General features: G+C 44.5%; 1 protein-coding gene across 1 annotated transcript in view; it reads left to right on the forward strand.

The window, feature by feature from the left end:
• The first annotated feature begins 357 nt into the window (after nt 1-357).
• Nucleotides 358-13001, forward strand: part of RFX2 (regulatory factor X2) — a 90780-nt gene continuing 78136 nt past the window's right edge. The window contains exon 1 of the mRNA XM_008150565.3: nt 358-522. The gene's annotated coding sequence lies outside the window, so the exon portion shown is untranslated. The remainder of the gene's footprint in view (nt 523-13001) is intronic.

A 13001-nucleotide genomic window follows, 5' to 3' on the forward strand; every position in this document is an offset into this window, starting at 1 on the left:
GTTACCCCTTCATCGTCTGGGACAGAAACGAGGGCCCGCGGGTTCCGGAAACTCGGCCTTCCGGGAGCCGCGCAGCTAGCCCAGGTCCCCCGCGCGCCACCCGCTCTTCAACCCTGCGAGCCCGCGCGCCTCCCGCCAAGCCCCGCCCTTCGTCGCGGCGATTGGTCGGGCCTGGTCCTCTTCCTCCCCGGGAACGCCCTTTCAGACGGGCACAGCGTTTAACCAATGGGACGCCGCAAGGCCTCTCGCCCTGCCCTCCCGCGCCCGTTGGAGGCGGGCATGGGCGGGCCGTTGAAGGGGTGGGGCGTGGAGCCTGGTAACCGTTGCCGGTAACAACGCCCCGCCCAGTCTCGGCGGGCGGGCGGCGCGAGGCGGTCGGCGGGAGCTCGAGGAGGAGCCGCCGCCGCCACCGCCGCCGCCATAGAGACTGTAGCCGTGGAGACTGTTACTTACCAACGGGGACCAACACGCAGCAGCCGCCGCCGCGGGAGCCGCTGCCCGAACTCCCGGCCGGAACTCCAGGTGACCGATGCGACCGCCCGGGCTGGCCGGGACGGGGAGTGCTGGGGGCGGTGGGGGTCCTGGACTGGGGATGGGGGCGAGCATCGCATCCCCCACTGCTCATCGAAACGTCCCGGACAGCGCGCCCGCGGGACCCGCCTTCGCACTCGCAGTCCCGCAGGGGCGGCTGAGTTTAGGGGCTCCCTGAGACCCTCTCCCTCCTTTTAACCAAACTCGGGAGGAGGTGGGGATCCGTCGCCTCACTTTTATAAAACTTCCGGGGTAGTGTGCCCGGGGACTCGTTTCAATCTTACCTTCGAAATCTCGGGATCGGGGGCGCCCCGATAACCTCTCTCAAACTTCCATTAAGCTTCCTGAATTAGAAGCGCCTGTGGGCCCCTTTCCTTCCCTTTACTCCCTAAACCTCTCAAGTTGGGGTTCCCGGAACCCTTCACTCTCTTAACCTCAAACTTCCAATTAGAACGGCCTCGAAGACTCTTTTCACCTTTACCCCAAATCCTGGGTCTGGAGTGCTCTGGGACCCTCTTCTCGTGCTGACTCCCCAAACATCCTGAATTTGAGGGCGCCCCTGGAACCGCTTCCTCACTTTTTAACCAAAAGTCGGTGCGCTTGTCTTGAGAACCCCTCCTCCTTCTCACTTTTTCACAACAAACTCCAGAGAATCTGGCTTCCTGGGAACCCGTTTTTCACTCCCCCGCCCCCCCAAAATCCTGGAGATTTCAGTCCCTTCCCGCTTAACTCCACATTCCTTCGCACCTCGCACCTCCCCTATTTGGACTGATCGCGAAGCGAGAAAAGTTTCACCAAAAGGTATTATTATTATCTTATTATTTTGTTAGAGTCCAACTTGTGGCCCAAACTCCTCGGTGGCATTTTCTCCTGCGGTTCTCGTGTGTGTGTGTGTGTGTGTGTGTGTGTGTGTGTGTGTGTACACCCAAGTCCCACCCCTAAAATACACCCCCCTCCCCAGCTCTTTCTTCCTTTCCTTTTCGCACTCGGGGAGCCGCGGCGCTCCCTCCGGCTCCGTCCCTGTGGGTTTTTCCTCTCCGCTGCGCTAGGAGAGTTGGGTTTCCTAGTGGCTATTTCAAGGGTCCCCGGGGCCGAGCTGACCCTGCCATTAGGGCGGCGACGGGGGTGGTTCATCGTTTTAATTTTAACCTCCTGGTTGCCCCGCAGGAATGAGGGACAAGGGCAGGATGCAGCGCAGGAGTCCAGGGCTGCGCTCCCCCATAGACCTCATTCCTGCGTCTCCGTGTGATGCCTTCCTCTAATTATCTCCTTGTTTTGTGCAATAAACAGTGCAGACTCTCATGAGTTTTTACCCCCTCCCAATCAGCTCTATCTTTGCAAATCCAAAATATCAAACCTATACAAGGCTCTCAGTTCTGACTTCCCCAACAAAATAATGATAATAATAATGATACAAAACAGTTCTTTTTATGACTGCACATATTTTCAATATGTTTTCACCTTTTTGTTTCATGCCCTGAAATACTCTTTATTTGCTCATATAAAGACCCTTACCCTCTGTCCTGGGGGGTAAGGGGGGTGTTACCCACTCAAGTTGAAAGATTTGAATTGACTCTAAAATAACCTTGGAAATGGCTACTCACCTGCTCTGACCAGAGAAATGAGTGTGTGGTAAGCCCTCCCCAGAAAAAGGAGTTAATTTTCATAATGACCAGTGCTTCTTCTCCCACAGGCTTGATGAAGTATGGGAGAAGTATGGGAGGGGACTTGGTAGTTTTTATTAAAAAGACTTCCCATAATATATGATGGAAACGATCATTGGTTCTGTGATCCTGTGATATTCCAATTGATTTGGGTCAGAAATGGTTTGCCCCACAGTAAAAGCAATACTGAATTATTTAGCCCTTTAGGTACATTTATCTCTTCTTCCAGATAAACCGCCAAACACTCAAAAGGGGAATCAGGAGAACGGGACAGAGTTATTAATTACCCCCAATTAGCAGAACAAGTCCTTTGAAATTCAGATGATATTTGCTTTCTGGGTGAAGGGCACATATTACCTTAATATTCATCTATTAACTACATTTATCACAGAAGCACTGCCGGCATGGAGCCATACACCAGAAATGGAGATGCTTCGAAATTGTTTATCTGGCTCTATTCCTTAGATCAAAATTGTAGTTTCAGATTGGAGTTATAAAATTAATATCAATCAATATTTAATTAATTTAACTTTAATTAATATTATAATTGAGTCAAAAGTTTGGATGTTATTGTGGGGTTTTTATAGTCATGTGTGGTTGTTTTGCTCAAATTCCAGAGACTAAATGAGTCATATCTTATAACATATTGGGGTCTTTTTAATTAACTGCAGGTTGACCAATAACTTAAATAATAGGCTCCCCTCATACACACCTACTTGTTTGTAAAATGTGAAACTATTTAAAAAATAAGTTCTCAGAGAAACTGTCTTGCTTGGGGGGACCCTCATGAACTCTGGGACAGGGAAGTATAAGTTCTAACCTAGTGCCTGAAAGCCCCACCCAGGACACATCCAATACATACACTCATATATTTGCATGGAACTGTATGCAGAGTCCCACTAAATAGGGTAGATAAGGACCATCAATAACCTCTTGTCAGTTCAGGTCAGATTTGTTGCCAAGTGAGTCTGTGCCAAATTTACCAGAAATTTCCTGTTTTCAGAGCTTTTTGGATTTTGGCATTATTATAAGGGAATGTGGACTTACATATAAAAAAGGGTCTTTTGCCCTGGCCAGTGTGGCTCAGTCAGTTGGAGCATCATCCCATACACCAAAAGTTGTTGGGTTTGATTCCTGGTTTCGGGTTCAATCTCTGGTCTGGGCACTTATATGGAGGTATTTTGAGGCAATGTTCTTCCCCCACCCTTCTCTTTCTCTTTTCCTTCCTCTGAAATGATATTTTTAAAGGGCGTTTTTATTCCCTTTCTAGAATGTAAATGACAATTAGCTCCACCACAGGCCATGTTTTCTTAGACACATGCTTGACACTGTGTGTACTTATTTTGTCCAATGAATGAATGGAATATGCATTGGGAATTAGAGAGAAAACTGATAACTACCTACATACCTTTTGTAAACCCCAAGGTCAGCAAACTGATTCTTAGAGGAAAAAATAAGAGTGGGAGAACTTGAGTAGAGGAAGACACAGAATCAAGTAGTAGGATGTGAGATAAGGAGTGGGTGAGTCTGGGGGAATTCGTGCCTGGGAAGCTCAGACTAAGATGACGAATGAGGAGATAGGCTTCTGAGAGCTTCCCAGCAGAAAAGTCTGGCCAGCTGCCTGTAGACACATCCAGATGATTCTGACGGCAATTTAAACACGAGGTGGCCAAACAGAGCTCAAGATAGTGCCCCCACTTCTGCTCATCCGAGGCTCTGGCCTCCCTTCATAAGTACCTACTGGCTTCTCTCAGCTGCTAAGGCCAAAGCTTTGGCATTGTTCTCCATTCTTCTTTCTCTCAAGTCATCAGCAAAATTGCCCACTCCACCTTCAGTGGGGTCCTAGAATCTAACCATGACTGGCCACTTCTACTGCCTACCCCCTGTTCCAAGCCATCATCACCTGTTGCCCAGATGATTTTAGCCTGTTAATCTGGAAGGGGGAGGGGTCATATTGTTGTGTATTACTCAGTTCCCATTTCACTTAGAGCAAAAGCCAAAGTTCTCCCTTCATCCCAGACCCCACCCCACCCCCACCCTGCTGCCCACCCCAAAATCTCTTTTTTAAAATCCTCATCCAAAGATATGTTTATTGATTTTTTTTTTTGGGGGGGGGGGAGAGGAAAAGAGAAAGAAACATCGATGTGAGAGAGAAACATCGATCAGTTGCCTCTTGTAGGTGCCCCTACTGGGGATTGAACCCACAAGCTAGGTATGTGCCCTGACTAGGAATCAAACCCACAACCTTTTGGTGTATGGGACGATTCTCCAACTAGCTTAGCCACACCTGCCAGGGCATCTCAATATCTCTTTGGCCTCATCTCCAACCATGATCCTCTGTGCTCACTCCACTACTTACTGGCCTCCAAGAAGTTCCTCAAACCCTCTGCCCAGAAAGTTATTGGCCCAGATAATGGGGGGTTGGGAGAAGTTGCTCCCTCATTGTCTTCAGTCCTTTTCAAACATGTCACCTTCCCACTTGAATGTGATGCCATTCTCTTAGCTTCCTTCCCTGCTTTCTTTTTTTTTTTTTTTAATATTTTTATTGAGGTATTATATGTGTACATATCTTACTATTACCCCCCCACCCCACACCCACACATGTCCTCCCCCCCCAGAGTTTTGCGTCCATTATTTATGCTTATATGCATGCATACAAGTCCTTCGTTTGATTTCATAACTCCCCCACCTTTCCCAAACTTTCCCCCTGTAATTTGAAAGTCTGTTTGATGCTTTACTGTCTCTGTATCTATCTTTTTGTTCACCACTTTATAATGTTCTTTACTATCCCTAAATGAGTGAGATCATGTGGTATTTTTCTTTCATTGACTGGCTTATTTCACTTAGCATAATGTTCTCCAATTCCATCCAGGTTGCTGCAAATGATGAGAATTCCTTCTTTTTTATGGCAGCATAGTATTCCATTGTGTAGATGTACCACACTTTTCCGATCCAGTCATCTGCTGATGGGCACCTAGGCTGTTTCCAAATCTTAGCTATTGTAAATTGTGCTGCTATGAACATAGTGGTGCATATATCCTTTCTGATTGGTGTTTCTAGTTTCTTCGGATATATTCCCAGGAGTGGGATTACTGGGTCAAATGGGAGTTCCATTTTCAGTTTTTTGAGGAAACTCCATACTGTTCTCCACAGTGGCTGCACCAGTCTGCATTCCCACCAGCAGTGCACGAGGGTTCCTTTTTCTCCGCATCCTCGCCAACACTTGTTGTTTGTTGATTTGTTGATGATAGCCATTCTGACAGGTGTGAGATGGTACCTCATTGTTGTTTTGATTTGCATCTCTCGGATAATAAGTGACTTTGAACATGTTTTCATGTGTCTCTTGGCCTTCCTTCTGTCTTCTTTTGAAAATATTCTGTTTAGGTCTGTTGCCCATTTTTTTATTGGATCATTTATCTTCCTCTTATTGAGTTGCATAAGCTGCCTGTAGATGTTGGAGATTAAACCTTTATCAGTGATAGCATTTGCAAATATGTTTTCCCATGCAGTGGGCTTTCTTGTTGTTTTGTTGATGGTTTCTTTTGCTGTAAAAAAGCTTTTTATTTTGATGTAGTCCCATTTGTTAATTTTCTCTTTAGCTTCCATTGCCCTAGGGGCAGTGTCAGAGAAGAAGTTCTTGTGGCATATGTCTGAGATTTTGTTGCCTGTGGATTCCTCTAGTATTTTTATGGTTTCCCGTCTTATGTTTAAGTCCTGTATCCACTTCCCTGCTTTCTTGGCCTCCTTAGCATTATCACTGTCTAACACACTGTATATTTTGCATATTGATTTTATTATTATCTCCTCTTGGAATGTCAGCTCCATTAGGGAAAGAAGCTCTGTGTTTTATGAACTTCTGTGCTCCTGGGGCTGAGAATAATTCTGGCACTAAGTCAGCCCTCGATAAATATTTGTTAAATGAATAAATGGTTTCCTGCACAGCTATGGGAAAGCATATGTAGAAATTAAGAGTTGTTCCTTATCTGATCCATACAGCCATTTATGAGACTCAGTGCAGCTCAGATCAGATGAACAGGGCAGAGGGAAGAGAAAAGGAAAAACTGCAGGTTGGATGTAGAACATGTTGCAGAGGTGGGCTTTGGGGCCTGGCAGAGGGGCTTAAAGTATGGCACCTTCGTTTATTAGCTCTCTGACTGCAGGTAAGATTTGGCATCTGTGAAATAGGTAATAGTAGCTTTATGATTGCTTTGTTAGAAATAATATCTATAAACTTCTTAGTACAGGGCCTGGCACATAATAGGTACTCAATGAAGAGTAATAATAATAATAATTATTATTATTAATAAGGGGATAAATTGAAGTGTCCTGAGATTATTTTTTTATTTTGGTTTCCTGCCCAGTACCAAATGCTGAGTAGACAGTGAGTGAATATGTCTTGCTTGATTGAGTGGGCAAGCCTTACGCTGCCTGTTTTAGGGTGGGAAATGCCCTTCCATTAGCGTGGAAATCCATTGGTATAAATATGTCACTCTGCAAACGTAAGTTCTCTGCAATCATGAAACACCAACAAGCCACTCACAGTCCCACATCTTGGTTGTGGTTTAGATCCTTCTGAAATTACACCCCAAACATCATACTCTTGGAATGGGTTTTGTGGAGTGACCAGCCCTGTAGGCAGAACATAGAGATGAGGACATTTAAACACTGGTTTCTCTTCTCTGTTATCACTGGCTCTTGAATGCCACTGGTAGAAGTCTGGAATCAGCCACTTGGAGGTGAGACCTGGTCTTCATGCCAGGACTTGAGTTAAGCCTCAGGGGCAGATGGCCTTGGCCTTGCTCCTTGCTGCAGCTCACTTATTTTTTCCTGAAATGCATTCCTGTTTTATGATACATAGGTTTTGTATGTTTTATGCTCTGGCAACTCCTTATTTTTTATTTTTGTGACTGCAATGACTTTCTGAAAAATATAGTTGACTTCCCAAACTTGTAGGTGATACATACAGCAAGTGGATTTCAGATACTGTGAATCAAATTACAGCTGCCATAGCCCATGTTTAAAAAAATTTATAAAGCCATTAAAAATATGTAAAACTTACATGTAATGACCCAACAAAGCAATTGTAAGGTCCTGTTACAGTAAGCCTATTTCTACTAAGATATTTGCAGTTATTTTGAGTGTGTGTGTGTGTGTGTGTGTGTGTGTGTAAGTAAGGTTAAGAACTGGACTACTGGTGTCCAGGGAAACTTTTTAGGAGGTGACAGTTGAGCTGAGACTGAAATGGTGACTGGGAGTGGCCCTGTGGACTTCAGAGGGAAGAGCCTTCCAGGTGGAGGGGGGAGGGGCAGCAGGTGTAAAGGTCCTGGAGCAAGAGGAATGAGCTGGGCCTGGTCAAGGCTGAGAAAGGCAGCTGTGTGTCTGGTGCCTGGGAGCAAAAGGAGGAGAGAAAAAAAAAAAAAAGGAGAGTCAGAAGCCATGGGAAAGAGTCTGGATGCTATTCTAAGTATGAATTAGATAGATTGTTGGTAGATTTCTCCTCTGCCTGTAGTTGTCAGATCTGTGGTGTCCAGTCCTTTGCTGGAAGACCTGCTTTCTGAGTCTCTGACATTTGTTCATTCATTGTTCTCTCAGTTGAGTACTATCCTATGAGGTTATGAAGACCAAATACCTACTAGGAAAGGAAACCAGCTTCAAAAAGGGACTGTGCTGCATATGTGCCCTGACTAGGAATTGGTGTCTCTGTATGGCACAGTGAGTGAGTGTACAGAGGAGGGTCCAAGAGAGGTGTTCAGGAGATGGATTTAAGCTGATTCTGGGTACTGATGTCCTGCAGGCCGTCAGTAAGTACAGTAGTGGTGTGGCTGCGTTTTCAGCAAGTTGAATGCAGAATACAAGGATGATTAGGAGGAGAGCAAGTATTAGCCAACTGCAGCATGTTTTTGTAAGTAAAGTATTATTGGCACACAGCCACACCCATTCATTTATCTACCATCTCTGGCAGCTTTGGCATGGCAATGGCAGGGTTGAGTATTTGTGACAGAGATAGAATGTGGATCGCAAAGCCTAAAATATTTACTGTTTGGGCCTTTACAGGAAACATTTGCGATCCCCAGCTAGACAAATGGGATTTGTCTCTCTGGTGCTGGGCTGAGAGGTGTATGTAGAAGCAGCTTTATGATCAGGCATGATTTTTGTAGATGCACCAGAAATCTTGGAGTCTGGATGTTGGCAATGGAAGAGATTAATGTTGCCATAGTCCAGGCCAAGGGCGACAGGGCCTGCCTGACAGCCCCAGCTTGGGGGTACGGGGGAAGACAGAATTGTGGGGTTCTCTGGGACCTGGTGACTTGCTGTGGGACAGGAGACAGGAGGACCCCAGAGCAATTCCCAGATGTCTGACTTTGGGGATCAGGTGGAACATGTTGCTTCAATGAGTGAGGGACCACAGGAGAAGCTACTTTTGGGTGGGAGAGGCATTCAGGAGTTCAGTCATGGGCTTGCCCAGCTTGAGATGTCTGTGGGACACTTAAGTGGGGCCTTTTTCCAGTATGCACAACTGGATTTCAGGGTCTGTAACAGGGGGACAGTCCAGGCTGGAGTCAGGATCTAGGAGCTGTCAGGATACAATTGGTCATTTCAGTCATGAAAACAGATGAGATCACCCAGGGAGAGGGTGGAGAGGGAGCATAGAGGGCCAGAGCACAGCCTTCAAGGAGCAGGAAACCAATTAAGAATCAGAGGAAAGTGAGTTTTTTTAAACTGGCAAAATACAAAATTTTGAAACATTAAAATTTACTATTTTAACCATTTTAAGTGTGCAATTCAGTGCCATTAAGTACATTCACATATTTGGGCAACCATCACCACCATTCATTTCCAGAGCTTTATCATCTTCCCAAACTGAAACTGAAACTCTGTCCCCGTTTTAACACTAATTCCCTATTCCCCTCCCACAATCCCTGGCTCCCATCATCTACTTTGTTTCTATAGTTTTGACTTCTCTAGGGACCTCATTTGAGTGGAATCCTACAATATTTGTTCTTTTGTGTCTGGCTAATTCACTAAGTATAATGCTCTCAAGTTTCATCCTTGTAGCATGTGTCAAAATTTCCTTCTTTTTCTTTTTTTTTTAATACTCTTTTTTTAAAAAATATATATTTTATTGATTTTTTACAGAGAGGAAGAGAGAGGGATAGAGAATTAGAAACATCAATGAGAGAGAAACATCGATCAGCTGCCTCTTGCACACCCCCTACTGGGGATGTGCCCGCAACCAAGGTACATGCCCTTGACCGGAATCGAACCTGGGACCCTTGAGTCCGCAGGCCGACGCTCTATCCACTGAGCCAAACCGGTTTCGGCTCTTTTTCAAGGTTGAATAATATTCCATTGTCTAGGTGGAGTGGACCACATTGTGTTTATCCATTCATCCATCTGTCCATGGACACTTGGGTTGTTCTCCCCCTTTGGCCATTGTGTATAATGCTGGACAGAAGAGGTATTGAAGAGATTCTTAGATGGAAGGAGTAATTGGAAATGGCCTCTGCAGGCAAAGGGAGAGTAACTCAAGGACTGAGCACCAGGAAGCGTGAGGACTGATGGAGACCAGAATGATTAGACTGGGACCAGTCCCCACAGAAAGGCAGAAGGCTTGACTCATGAGCACCTAGTTCCCTGGAAATGTGTTGAAATCATCCTAATGATATAGAAGTCCATTCCTAAAGTCATAATAGCACTTAATTATGCTTCCATTTTAAAATAGGAACTGTTTATCTTTTAGAAACAGTGCCATGTTTCTAGGCTATGTTTCTGTCCAAAAGGTGATCCGTGGGGTAAGGCCTTGGAAGCCGTTTCCAAAAAAAATTACCAGCCCACAAATATGTTCCAGCTCCACCCTGGCCAGGGAGAACCCAAAGAAAACACAGCGCTTTCCCACCTCTGCTGTTCTTCTCAGAATATGTACAGGCAGATGTAGCCTGCTTTGAGAAAAAATAAATTTGGAATTCCAGCCCCACAGAAAACGGCTTAAAGGATATGCTTCCGCTTTTTCAAAGAAGTCTTCATTTTCTAGAAGAACTCACTTATGAGGGACTTCTTTATGTGAGGAGCTCTCTTGGTCCTCTGTCCACTCAGCAGATATTTGTGAGCCCCAAATCTCAAACACCTTATAGTTAGTTAAATACTGTAAGTGTTTTAATATAACATCATCTGGAAAGTTAAGAGGAGAGAAGATGCTAGAGAATTTTATAATTGTTAGCAACCATTAGCCACTGACATTCAGATCCGAAGTTAAAGCATAAACTGTGGATATATTATTTTAGGAGCTCGCTATTTGTGTAAATCATGGTATGGTTATACAGCCAACTCTTAAAATGACAACTGAGAGTAAATAGAAAGTATTTCTGGAAGCCCTTTGTGACTCAGTTAATTGCTGGCCTGAGGTCACAACCGAGCATGTATTTGCCAGCTGGGCTCTAATCGCTGGGAGACCAGAGCAAGGGAAAGGTTCAGCAGCTAGTGGCTATTTTAGATGGTGGAGGTAGAAGTGGCAATAGGGCAACAAGGTGGTGCCCCACCAGACTTCTGGTTGTAAGCTTCTCCTCTCCCTTTGTGGGGTCTACATAGCCCAACTTTTGTCTCTTGCTACAAGGGCCCACCCCTCCTCTCCTGTCCTAGGAGCACTATTTCCTCAGCCTTCAGCTCACTACCAGTACGCGTGCTTCACATCACTTCGTAACCCTCAGACCTGGGTTACCTCTTTATCTCCTCCTGCCTCGGTTCTCCTTGGCTACGTCAGGAGGGAAGGATGGTAAATTTCTCTCTACTTTTGTTAGCCAAACTGATGGACTGGCCCTTCCCCTTTGTCATAACCATATCCTACTTAGCTTGGTTCAAGGCTTGTCTCCATTCAGCCCCATTTCCATTTTCAGTGCCTCGTCTTTCACTATTTCTCCGAAAGCGCTTGCCATCCCTTAAACAGGTCTTATACTTTTCTCTCCCCTCTCTCTGGAATGTTATTACTACTGATGACAATCTTAACTCTTCTCTGAAGACCCTTGTCCAATGCTCTCTCACATTGGAGACTTGAGATTTTAATTGCTGAGCTGAATAGGAAGATGTCAGATTAGGGCGGAGCTTTTCCTCCTGAGCACTGTTGACAACTCTTTGGGGCTGGACCATTCCTGGTGGAGGGTGGGAGGCCATCTTGAGCACTGTAGCTGTTGAGCAGCATCTTAGGCCCCCACCTGCAAGAGCACCCACCCACTCCCAAGTTGTAACATAACCATGTCTCCAAACATGGCCAAGTGTCCCCTAGATGACAGAATCATCTCCTAGTTAGGGACCACAGAACTGATCTGCCAGAAGTGGCAGTGACTCCTGAGGTGGCACGCCCGTAGATTTAGCATCCAAGGCTACTTGGACATGTTGTTGGTTCTCTTTACGGGACATGTCTAACCAAATGTTTTGGCATTTTTTTTAACATATCATCACCACTACCACTGTCACTGGAGATTTTCAAATAGAAAATCTCACTAGGATAGTGTGTTGGGGGTGTTTTGTTTATAAACAAAGTTTATTTCTAAAAACTTTAAAAATTTTGACCAAGTTCTCAGGCTTAACTTTCTCATTATTTCAACCAACATCATATTTCAGTTCTTCTTAGGTAAAGACTATAGGGACCATTTTAGGTTATATATCATCTGTTTTTCTTCTTGTCTGGCATTTTTCAATGCTTGCTGAGTCGGGTTTTTTTTTTTAATTGAAATAAAATTCACATTACATAAAATTCACAATTTTTTTAATGCTATGCACACTTCTTTTTTTAATGTTTTTATTGATTTTTTAGGGAGAGAAGAAGGGAAAGGGATAGAGAGATAGAAACATCAATGATGAGAATCATCAATCAGCTGCCTCCTATATGCCCCCTGCTAGGGATTGAACCCACCATCTGGGCATGTGCCCTGATCGGTAATGGAACCAGTGACATCTTGGTTCAGGGGTTGACGCTCAACCACAGAGCCACACCGGCTGGGCAAAAATTCACAATTTTAAAGTATAATTCAGTGGCTTTTATGATATTCAAAATATTGTGCAACCATCATAATCTTATTCTAGAACATTTCCATCACCCCTAAACAAACCCTGTGCCCAGTAGTAGTCACTCCCAATCCCCATCTCTAACAATCCAATCATTAATCTACTTTTTTGGATTTGCCTGTTCTGGATAGTTCCTATAAATGCTATCATATAATATGTGGCTTCTTTTGTGACTGGCTTCTTCCATGGAGCATAATGTGTTGAAGTTCATGTTGTAATGAGTGTCAGTGCTTCCTTCCCTTTTTTGGCTGAAAAAATATTTCAATGTGTGGATGGACCACACTTGTTTATCCATTTATTTGTGATGGACATTTGAGTTGTTTCTCTTTGGCTGTTGTGAATGTTGCTGCTAGGAACATTTGTGGACAAGGTCTTGTATGAGCATAGGTTTTCATTTTTCTTGGGTAGTAAATACCCTGAAGTGGAATTGTCAGGTCATATGGTAACTCCATGTTTAACTTCTTGAGGAACTGCCAAATGTTTTCCACAGCAGCTGCCCATTTTTCTTTCCCACCAGCCGTGTAGGAGGGTTCCCGTTTCTCCACATCCTCACCAACACTTGTTATTTTCCCTTGTTTTTATTATAGCCAACCTACTAGGTGTGAAGTAATATCTTGTTGTGGTTTTTTATTTCATTTTCCAAATGACTAACAATGTTGAGCATCTTCTTCATATGCTTATTAGTGTTTGTACATCTTCTTTGGAGAAATGTCTATCCAAAGGTGACATCTTTTTACAATATTTTTG

The sequence above is a fragment of the Eptesicus fuscus genome, chromosome 6 (assembly GCF_027574615.1).
Source record: "Eptesicus fuscus isolate TK198812 chromosome 6, DD_ASM_mEF_20220401, whole genome shotgun sequence".
Classification (NCBI taxonomy): domain Eukaryota; kingdom Metazoa; phylum Chordata; class Mammalia; order Chiroptera; family Vespertilionidae; genus Eptesicus; species Eptesicus fuscus.